Source organism: Erpetoichthys calabaricus, chromosome 4 (genome assembly GCF_900747795.2).
Source record: "Erpetoichthys calabaricus chromosome 4, fErpCal1.3, whole genome shotgun sequence".
Classification (NCBI taxonomy): domain Eukaryota; kingdom Metazoa; phylum Chordata; class Cladistia; order Polypteriformes; family Polypteridae; genus Erpetoichthys; species Erpetoichthys calabaricus.
In genome coordinates this window covers 167228376-167240478 of record NC_041397.2, presented here as the reverse complement: position 1 = coordinate 167240478, position 12103 = coordinate 167228376, and the positions used below count along the sequence as shown (strand labels likewise).

The following is a 12103-nucleotide window of genomic DNA, read 5'->3' as shown; positions in this document are numbered from 1 at the left end:
GAGTACACCAAACACAGCTGTTAGTGGATTAGGAGGGATTGGGACACCAAGGCTGTCTGATAGGCATTTAAAGATTTTGGTCCAGAATGATGTTAATTTGGTGCAGGCCCAAAACATGTGGCTCAGTGAGGCTGGAACTTGATTGCAACGTTCGCAGGTTGGATCTTGCCCTGGAAACATTTTGGGCAATTTTAAGCGAGACAGATGTGCTCAATATATAATTTTGAGTTGAATAATTGTATGCTTTGCACATATGGAGCTTGACTGGATTCTCTGCCTTGCTACTTTCCACTCCTTTTCTGAAATATTGAGTGAGAGATCCTTTTCCCACTGTCCTCTTGGATCTTTGAAAGGGAGGGACTGTAAATTGATTTTATATATTACAGAAATGCTGTCTGAGTCCTCAAGACTGATCAATATTTTTTCCGCCGGTGGGAGGTGAGGCAAATTGGGCAGGTTCTGATTAACAAAGTTTCTGATTTGAAGGTAGTAAAAGAAATCTGTTGCTGAGAAGTTAAATTTGGAGTGTAATTGTTCGTAGGATGCAAAGACGTTGTCTATGTACAGATCTCTAAGTGATTTAATCCCAAATGTTTTCCAGACATTAAAAACTGCATATGTTTGAGAGGGTGGAAAAAGGTGTTCTCATGCAGCGGTGCCACAGATAAAAGCTTTTCATCTTAAAAAAGCTTTCTACATTGGTTCCATACTCTGAGTGAGTGAAGCACAATTGGGTTGTTAGTATATTGGCGATAACTTGCATTTATTGGGGTACAAAGCAAAGAATATAAAGTTTTACTGCAGGATTTTATTTCTATTGCTGACCAAGCCAGTGTATGTCCATCTATTTGTGTCCATGTCCAGGTTTTTATAGCTTTATAGATTTGCTGCTCAGTAATAAAATTGAAAGTTAGGTAGAGACATGCCACCTTCTGCCTTAGGTCTCTACAGGGTCGCTCTTTGGATACATGGATGTTTTGAATTCCATATAAATGAGGTTATGTTTGAATGTAATTTGTTAAAAAATTATTTATTGGTGTATATTGGAATGTTTTGAAATAAAAAGAGAAGCTTAGGAAGGATATTCATCTTAACAATTTTAATTTTTCCAGCTAAAGTGAGATGAAGGATTGACCATCTATGCAAGTCTTGCTTAATTTTTTCCATAAAGATATCAAAATTTTGTTGATAGAGAGCTTTATGTCTACTTGTAATATTTACCCCTAGGTATTTAAACTGATCTGTGGTGATAAAAGGGAAGGTGTCCAATCTAACATTGTGTGCTTGAGAATTCACTAGAAAGAGCACACTTTTAGTCAAATTACTTCTGAGACCAGAAATCTTTTGAAATTCTGCAAGTGCTGTTAGGACTGTAGGCACAGTATTTTGTGGGTCTGATATATACAGTACCATATCATCTGCGTATAGAGAAATTTTCTGTTCAATTCCTTCTCTAATACAGTAATCTCTTTTATCTCATAAGCATTTCTACAGTGAACTGCCAGTGGCTCAATGGAGATTGCAAAAAGCAATGATGACAAGGGGCATCCTTGTCTGGTACCACGTTCTAGTTTAAAGTAGTCTGAATTAATGTTGTTAATACAAACTGAAGCTTCTGGATTGGTATACAGTAGTTTGATCCAATGCACAAATGGTTGGGCCAAACCCAAATTTCTCAAGTGTAGTGAAAATGTAGTTCCACTCAATCATATCAAATGCTTTTTCTGCATCCAACGATAATAATATCTCTGGGGTGTTTGACTTTGAATATATTATATTAAACAGGCATTGAAGATTGGAAGCTAAGTGTCTGCCTTTAATAAATCCTGTTTGATCTTGTGATATTATTGAAGGCAGCACTTTCTCTATCCTTCTAGCTAGGACTTTGGAGAGTATCTTAACATCATTATTCAGAAGTTGAAATTGGTCTGTATAATGAACATTGTAATAAGTGCTTATTTTGTTTAGGAAAGACTGATTAATGCTTTGCAAAAAGTTTAAGGTAGTATTTTATTGTCTCTAGCTTCTGTAAATGTTGCTAATAAGAGGGGAGCTAGCTGAGTGGAGAATTTCTTATAAAATCCAGCATGGTAGCCATCGGGGCCTGCTGCTTTCCCACTCTGAAGTGACTTTATAGCATTTAGTAATTCTGATAGCGCCAGAGGTTTATCCAGTTCCTCTGCACTGAGATTATCTATTTGTGGTATCTGTAATGCATCCAGAAATGCATTAGATTCTGTCTTGTCTTCTTTAAACCCAGTAGAATATAAGAATTTATAGTAGTCTCTAAATGTGTGCATTATATTTTTATGGTCAATGATTTTGTCTCCATTTGTGTTGGTGATTGCTAGGATTGCATTGCAAACTTTTGCTTGTGGATTTGTTGAGCTAAGATCTTATTAGCTTTCTCTCCATGTTCATAGTAATGATGTCTTAATTTAGAGTTGAGTTCTGAATGCAGACCCTGCCTTTTCCTGTGAAGAGCCTCACTTGGACACCTGGAATGTTCTTGGTCCATTCTAGTAATTTCATTGATTAGCTCTGATACCTTCTTGGTTTCCAATTTATTTCTGTGGGAAAGATATGAAATAATCTGACCTCTTAAGAAGGCATTCAGAGTTTCCCAGAGTATTCCTGCAGAGACCTCTGAGGATGTATTTGTCTCTAGAAAAAAGCTGATTTGTTTGGATATAAATTCTGTACAGTTTTTGTCTGCTAATAAAAGTGGGTTAAGACACCATCTGTGAGATGAGTATGTGGGATCAAAGATCAAATGGGCATGGTCGGAAATAACAATAGCGTTGTACTTGCAAGATTTAATTGTAGGCAAGAAATTGTTATCTACAAAGAAACAATCAATTCTTGAGTAGCAATGATGTACTGGTGAGCAGAAGGAATATGCTCTTGAGTTTGGGTTTAGAAATCTCCAGGGGTCTGATAAGTTGTGATCAGTTACAAACTGTGTAATTGTCTTTGAAGTGTTAGACGTCCTCACCCCTGTGACAGGAGACCTATCTAGGTCTGGATTTAAAACACAATTAAAGTCCCCAGCCATTATAATTTTATGAGTGTTCACATTGGGAATGGATGAAAATACATTTTGCATGAATTCCCTATCATCCACATTGGGTGCATAAACATTTATCAAAATCACTTTACAGTTAAATAAATTACGCATGACAATCACATATCTCCCTTCAGGATCAGATATTGCATCTGACACTACAAATGAGACTGTTCCAGGTATAAGAATTCCCACACCTCCAGTTTTCTTTGTAAAGTTAGAATGGAATATTTGGCCAGTCCAGTTTTTTTGCAGCTGGAACTGATCCTTGCGTAATAAATGGATCTCCTATAAAAATACTATTTTAGCATTTAGACCTGTTAGGTGATAGAATGCTTTTTTTCTCTTTAATTTGTGATTCAGGCCTTTAACATTCCAGATCACAAAGTTAACTGTCCGGCCATGGAGACATTGATTCTGAGTTTTTGATGTCATTTTGTAGTCTCAACTGAAAATGAGACAGCTTTGACCTAAATTTCCAATTTTCCCAGGAGTTATTGCCATGAAGCCTATTGTTACGTTGGCACTTATTATTATAAGGATTGAAAGGATAGATTAAATATAGCTTGCTCTCTTTCTCTCCCCTCCTAGTCCCCTCACCCCCCACTTTGCCTCCCAACTTGAGGCTGGACCCCACGTCACAAAGTCGCAGTCCTCTGACATACCTAGAGACAGAGCATGTCCAAAAAAAAAACAAGCCCCCCAGCAGCGTCGTATGAGGATTAAAATTAAGATATCTATTGCCAAAACAGTCCAAATATTATAAGCATAAAATATAGTCTTTAACAGTCTTGAAATAGTAACATAGTAAACCCAGGAAATGGTGTTAAAAAGTCACTCTGGATAAGCATAGCAAGCCCTTATACAATAATAGCAGTAACAATAGACCAAGGGTATGATGTTAAACAGTCTCCTAGAAAAAAAAACAGAAAACAGAAAGTGGCCGAGAAGGGAAAAGGATGTATAATTACGGTACCAGTATCATTGCAAGTGGATCAGACAGCGGTAAGATCTTCTTTGCCATGACATGACATGACAGGGTGCGACTCACAATCGTATTTCAGAAGAGTGTTGGGCTCAGATTTCTTTGTTCTTTTTCTGCTTCTTCAGTAGTGGGAAAGATATAATGCTTGCCTTGAATGTCCACTTTCAGTTTGGCAGAATACAAGAGGCTGTATCTGATCTTGGCTTTCTGTAGGCGCTGTTTAATGTTGTAATAAGCAGCTCATTTAGCAGATGTTGAGGGTGAGAAATCAGGGAAGATACGAATGTGGTTATTTTCAAATATAATTTCTAATTTCTGTCTGAGAAGTGACATTACATTAAATTTAGATTGTAATTTCTTGAAGCACACAACTAGAGTCCTAGGTTTAGAGATATTTGATCCCCGTATGCGGTAAGCTGCTGATATCTCGGTGTCTGGTTTAAAGTCCATGAATATCTTGCAATCATAAATTGTCTGCCATCCACACTGTGCAGTACACTTACATAGATGTTTTCGCTCTCCTCAACCTCATCTAATACGTCTTTGTCTCCATTACCTCGCCCCTTACTTTTATCACTTGTAAAAAATTAGACCAACAAAGGTAAAGAGTTGTGGCAGCACCCTGGTAACCCTGTATAACTGAAGGATTTGAAAATAACCAAAACATGCAACGAGTGCAGAGACATATTTTTAGATGTGAGTTTGATCATGAACTGAAACAATATGACCAGTTCCTGGGTTCAATGGATGTGTGGCAGGAAGAGATGGGTCTAGATGAACAGTCAACGGAAGTGACGTCAGTGATGGAGTGTCTGTCAATCTTACTTCTGCTGAGGGAGAAGTGGATAAGGAATTAGAACAAAGCGCCAACCCCTGGTCTGGTTAGTAGTAACCATTACCAAATCCTTTAAGCTGTCTCCCATGCACATGTCTGTGATATTCTCAACCTTTTTAAAAAATAAAAACAAAGATTTTGGGGTCCTCTTGTGGATTTGGAGGTCATAGAACACAGAGGGCTCAAAATCATAGGTATATAATTTGTACTGTAGTTACCTGGAACTCAGCTTAAGTGCTGGCAATGTCTGCCTGAGAGCTGACTTGGGCACTTTGCTTAGGAAATGTGTCAAGAAACGCCTTTATATTCACTGATGTTAATCAATAGTTTTTGGGATTTCCTTGGGCATCTTTCAGTCTGAAAATGAGCAGTATTGTTATGTCAGCGAGCTAACTAGATTTGAGAAATACTTGGGAGAAAAGACAGATAGATCAAAGACATGGCCATTTTTTTAAGTGTAGCTTATATTTACTATCAAATAACAGAAAAACACACACCTAACCTTTGAGAGTGATCCTTGATTTAATGTACGGTCCATTTCAACCCTAATATATGCTCAAGAAAATAGTTAGTTATAGTAACAACAATATACCACAGTGTTTGTCAGAAAGCTGAAGGTATATGGTAAAGGTGAAAGCTTTATTAGAAACGTTTAGAAACTTTGATATTTAATCTACCGCAGTATTTTGTAGACTCGGCTCTGGATTACCTCTGTGTGTTCTGGTTTTCATTTTAATATTTAGTCAGCCAGAGTAACTGGAATTCATTAATTATTGCAATTAAACAATACATTTACCAGAGCTGCAGGTAAGCAGCAGTCTCCATGGGTATCAGCACATGCCTCTAGAGTTTTACATAACTTGAATCCTAATTAAAAAGTCCTGTAAGTTATGAATACACTAGGAACAGGTGGAAGAATTTCAGTTTTAATTAATGGTCAAGCTTGTTTTTTAGAGCAGATTCCAAGTACCTCTGATTTACTGCTGGTCAGTTAGTGAGGCCTAAAATTCACCTGTAGACTATAAATACGCCTTTTATTTATAGGATATATAGGGTTTATTGGTTCTAATAATTTCATTGTACGGTGACAGTAAATGAGCTTTGGAATTGATAATTCATTAAATGTAGATGAATTCAATCTGACATCATAAGCTAAATGATAGATGAATGTCATACTAATTAAAACATTTGTTAGATGTTTTTTTTAAACCTTTTAGGATAAAAATTGAAGAAAATATATTGTTCATCTAATATATATTCTCTTATTTGAAGAATATATATTTTGAATTGTATATTGGAATACATAGGTTTAGGAAATAAAAGAAAAAAATGAAGTCCCTTGCCATTAGTTTAAAATATTTCTGCTATAAACCTTTTTCTTAATTTGCCATTTGTTACAATAATTACCCAGTTTACCTTACAAATGAGGATACCATTTATTTTTTAAAAGCAAAGCCTCAGAAAAGGTTTAGCTGTAATTGCAATCCACCTGCAAGAATGCACATATTGCTGCTATTAAACTTACTAAATAAATAATTAAGCCAGTTTATACTTTAACAAGGCAAATATTCTAAATGTAACTATTGATAAATAAAAAAATCAGATTTGTGTAAATTACACAAACACATCCATGAAATTATTTATATTCAAAAATAAATAAAAGCACATGTACCAAACAACCTACCAGACACAGAACCAAAGAAAACAGTTCTGAATGCTAGGCAATGATGTAATATAGACAGCCAGCAGAAGCAAAGATGATCACACGGAATGTGAAAATGTAAATATTTAAAACATGTACGAATATTAGTGTAATAATAATTTAGCAAACTGTTGTACAGTGGTCTCTGAATGTGTACATGTATCACTTTCCACATTGTAGATGGTGAACATGAATGTCGGCAGCCTCTTTTCCACTTTTCCAACAGATTTCAGCAATCACCAGACAAACAGCAGTAATTCCATATAGTTACTGAGGATTCTTTAAATAACAGATATTAATAATAATAATAATAACATTTATTTGTATAGCACATTTTCATACAAAAAAGTAGGTCAAAGTGCTTTACATAATGAAGAACAGTAAATAAAATATATATATATATATATAACAACATAAGAATTTAAAATAAGACAATATAAGTTAACATAAAAAAAAGAGTAAGGTCCGATGGCCAGGGTGGACAGAAAAAACAAAAAAAAACTCCAGACGGATGGAGAAAAAAAATAAAATCTGCAGGGGTTCCATGCCACGAGACCGCCCAGTCCCCTCTGGGCATTCTACCTAACATAAATGAAATAGTCCTCTTGTGTCTAGGGTTCTCACGGAAGGACTTGATAATGATGGACATGCAGACTTCTGGCTTTTAATTCTTCACTGTTGGAACATCCTGGTGCTTTGAGTAGATTTTGGTGGCTTTCCACCACCAAAAGGACACCGGAAAAAGAAACAGAAGAGAGAATAGGGGTTAGTACAGATTTTAGAGCTACCATGGATAGTTATTATAATGAATTGGATATACAGAGTATCAGGATTAAATTACAGTGAAATTCTGAGAAGGCCATGTTAAAATAATGTGTTTTCAGCAGTTTTTTGAAGTGCTCCACTGTATTAGCCTGGCGAATTCCTATTGGTAGACTATTCCAGATTTTAGGTGCATAACAGCAGAAGGTCGCCTCACCTCTTCTTTTAAGTTTTGCTCTCGGAATTCTAAGGAGACACTCATTTGAGGATCTGAGATTACTATTTGGAATATAAGATGTCAGACATTACGATATATAAAATGGGGCGAGATTATTTAAGGCTTTATAAAGCATAAGCAGAATTTTAAAGTCAATCCTGAAAGACACAGGTAACCAGTGTAATGACATCAAAACTGGAGAAATGTGCTCAGATTTTCTTTTTCCTTGTTAGGAGTCTAGCAGCTGCATTCTGCACTAGTTGCAAACGATTTATGTCTTTTTTGGGTATTCCTGAGAGGACTGCGTTACTGTAATCCAGTCGACTGAAAACAAACGCGTGAACTAATTTCTCAGTATCTTTCAGTGATATAAGAGGTCTAACTTTTGCTATGTTTCTTAAGTGAAAAAATGCTGTCCTAGTGATCTGATTAATATGCAATTTAAAATTCAGATTACAGTCAACAGTTACCCCTAAACTTTTTACCTCCGTCTTGACTTTTAATCCTAACATATCCAGTTTATTTCTAATAGCCTCATTGTATCCATTATTGCCAATCACTAAGATTTCAGTTTTCTCTTTATTTAGCTTGAGAAAGTTACTATTCATCCATTCTGAAATACAAGTCAGACATTGTGTTAGTGAATCAATAGAATCGGGGTCATCAGGTGCTATTGATAAATACAGCTGTGCGTCATCAGCATACCTGTAGTAGCTCACGTTGTGCCCTGAGATAATCTGACCTAACAGAAGCATGTAGATTGAAAAATAGGGACGCAATCCCATGATCTGCTTATTGCAGTAGAGTTACCTAAATGTAGTCGGCTGTCTGCTGGTGTCCAGTTCATCCCCTGTTATATGTATTGTGAAAAGGCGCTATATAGCGCTCGACCCAGCACAGACTGAGGCAGAGGCACGTACTTAAAGAATACACTTTTTTATTTTTTCTTCAGCCGTGGGGCACGCCTTCCTCGTGTCCCACAGGCCCAACACAGTCCCAAAAAACACTCACAATAACGATAATATTGCTTCTGGCTCCACCACTCCTCCTCAGGCTTAGTCCTCCTCCTCCCGACTCTGGCTCTCCTGAGTGGTGGTGGCTGGCCTTTTTTATACCCCACCCGGAAGCATTCCAGGTGCTTGATCACCTGGCCCTATTTGCATTTCCGGGTGGGGCTGAAGATTTGACCAGCCGGGCTGCAGACTCCATGCAGCTCCCCCTGGCAGCCATCCGAGCCGCCAACCAGGCTGTGGAGGACTCCATCTCCCATGGAGCCATGCGCCAGGTTGGGGAATCATCGTCTGCCAGGGAGGCTGCCACCAAGCGTCCCAAGGGAGGTATTAAGCTGTCCATGGTAGCTCCCCCGGAACAGATGCAGTAGGGGCGTCCCTGCCGGGCATGGGACCCGGCTGTCCTTCACAGAGCCCCTCCCTCAGATGAGGCTTATGGGGCTCATCGGCCTGCCCCGTGAGGGCTGGTCCTCTCCAGGACAGGGAGTCGGCATCCTTAGCTCCGCAGCTGTACGCTGTAGAAACATAATAAACAGGTCTGGGGGTGTTGCCCCGACGTCCCTGCCACGCGGACATCCTCTCTGGACAACACCTCCAAAAGTGGCCACCGCAGCCGCAGTTAAAGCACACCCGACCCCCTCCAGTCCAACCCTTGCGAGTGCGGAAGCAGGCAGGAAACCCCTGCTCCTTCGCCCGCTCAGAGGAGGGCTCGTGACGTTTCCGCCCCTCTGCAGCGTAGCCCTCCTGCGCCTTCAAGCCAACGGGCTTATGCTGTGCTCTGTCCGGAGTTCCCGACCTCTTTGTCTGGGGCCTCCTCTTTCTTTGGGGTGCACTGACGGTCTGGGTCCCCTTATGGGAAGAAGGGAGACCCTGTGCCGTCTGCACCCCTTTAGACGGCCGTAAGACAGGCGCGGGCAGTCGGGGCGGAGTCGTTTGGCAGCTGATATTCACCAGCTGCCTCTCCGCACGCTCTTCTTCCACACCATCTGTCATCACAGCAACGTCTTGTGTAGTGGGCAGAGCGGCCTGGCAAGCAGTACTGACCACCACTGCGGCCGCTGCGCTCCGCCCCCTTTTCTCTACGGCCCAGGCTTCACCTACCTGTGCTGCTGCGTCCTGCAGGCTGGAAGGTGACGCCCCACGTGTCCGAATCCATTCAGTAATGGCTTCTAACGGGGCGCCAAGTGTCTCGTCCAGTCCCTCCTTCATCTCCCACAGGACCTGAAAAACCTTAACCAAGGACTGCAGGGGCAGGAGCACAGATTGCACCTCCCGCGCAGCCCAAGAAAAGTTAATGTTTTCGAGCCATCAAGGCCCTGTGGGATCTCCGCAGGCCCGTTCGGGTAATCAAGAGGCTCGGGGAGAAGGCAGCTCCCATGCAGCTCCCCCTGGCGGCCATCCGAGCCCCCAACCAGGCTGTGGAGGACTCCATCTCCCATGGAGCCATGCGCCAGGTTGGGGAATCATCGTCTGCCAGGGAGGCTGCCACCAAGCGTCCCAGGGGAGGTATTGAGCTGTCCATGGTAGCTCCCCCGGAACAGATGCAGTAGGGGCGTCCCTGCCGGGCATGGCACCCGGCTCTCCTTCACAATATATATATGAATGTGTGTGTGTGTGCTTATGTGTATTCTGCACATATAATGCAAAGTTGACTCATTCACTCATCTACAAAGACACTATTTCCGGTTTAGTTAAAAAGCTGAAATTTGGTAGGAATCTACAACAAAGGCAGTAGACATCAACTAAGAAAGAACATTTCGATATATGAATATTTAGGGGTTAAAAACCCCCAAAATAGAAAAACTACTGTAAATACTGTACCTCGAAAAATCATTGATTATAATTCTGTGGCGAGTGGGCTATTCTTACACAAGTTGTCCTTTTTTAGCAGAGTGTTGAGAAGTGATCAAACACAGATTAATGGGGATGCAGCTTTTGGCAAATCAATGCTGAATTGAAAATTCTGAGAAGCTCAAAGAAAACTTGTTTAGTAAGTTGTGTCCTTGGGTACATGTAGTATTCCTGAATTTATTGGCTTCTACTTACTTCTTGAAATGCAATACAAAATACATACAAATTCGATAGTAAGCATGGGGATGTATGGTTGTCCTGATCTCACTTACAGTATATACAGTGCATATACTTCAAACAATGGGGTGGGTGATGGGGCACTTGGTGGTGAAATACATGAAATATTGTGGAGAACTGAGGTGTCCCCTTGGAGGTCAGACTGTGATGTGCTGCTCTACTCTGGTTCACAAAGCAGAAACAGGCCCACTTCAAGTCTTTGGTGCAACACAAGCCAGGAGCAACAGCATGCCTTCGTCAGTAAAAATGCTTCCACAGCTCCTTAAAGGTGTTATCCACTGACTAAACATAGGTAAGGTGGACATTGTACATGTTTCACCATATTATTTCGTTTGTGTGCATTTAATTCATTGCATATTCCACCTATGAATGTTCACTGTACAGTATATTGCTTTTGATCTAAACCCTCCAAAACTTTACAGTGGTACAAAATGATAGATGAAAACATTACATTCATGATGACTACAGGTTCAAGTTATATTTATACCCAGAATTCCCATCAGTCCTACTAATGACTTGTTTCAATTTGATGGAATACAGTTTCCTGTAAAATTATCTTTTCCAAAGACCATCAGCAAAACCTATGATCAGTCACTCGGAAAAGCAAGAATTGATCTACGGCAGAAATGTTTTCTTCACTACAATTTGTATGTAGCATGTTCAGGATTAAGAAGCTCCAGTGAAATTATAATATTAACCCCCTAGTTAATATATATATCCTATTATATATATATTGTGAGCTGCGAAGCTATTCGTACCCCCGAAAAGACACAGACGCCCCTGGAAAAAACCCTAGGAAACCCCTAGGAAACATAGACTGACTACCTTCACATTTCTCCTTTCCCTTGTGGCCGTCTCTGTCGCATAATCTGCCTCCCGCGCGGTATTCCGCCTTGTCAAAAAGCCTCCTCAGGCTTCTCTCAGTTGCTTATATTGATTTTCTGCTTTTCTCTCTCTCTCAGATCCCTCCTGCTCCTGGCACGTATTCCTCCGAAGAAGAAGAAATCTTTGGTCGCTTTTAATTGACAAGCGGAGGTTTTTAAGTCTTTGCAAGGAGCACGTGTGAAATTCCTTTTTTTTAAGATAAATGTTTGTTTGCAGTGTTTGAATAAAGCTCCAATCTCTTCAACTTCTACTGGTCCTCTGTGCAATTTTGTAACCCAAGCGTGACAAGTGGTACCAGGAGTGGTTGCACAGATGGACACTTTAGCACAAGCAGAAGCCGAATATTTTTTTCAAATCGCTCAGAATGTTCCTCTCCCATACTTTCCAGAAGATGATTTGGAGTCCGAACGTCCTCCAAGTGTTCAACCTCCGCCTGTCCGGCGAAGAACTACTCAACAAAATGTACAACCTCCGAGAAGAACACCAGTCCCTCAACATTATATTCCACCTCCACCACCACCAACTCCTGCACAGGTTGCTAGACGTATTGTTCCT

The 12103-nt window shown here is 40.1% G+C and overlaps 1 pseudogene; it reads right to left on the bottom strand.

Moving 5' to 3' along the window:
* LOC114651162 (uncharacterized) overlaps positions 1-9784 on the bottom strand; it is a 43007-nt pseudogene extending 33223 nt beyond the window's left edge.
* Between the last annotated feature and the right edge of the window lie 2319 nt (positions 9785-12103).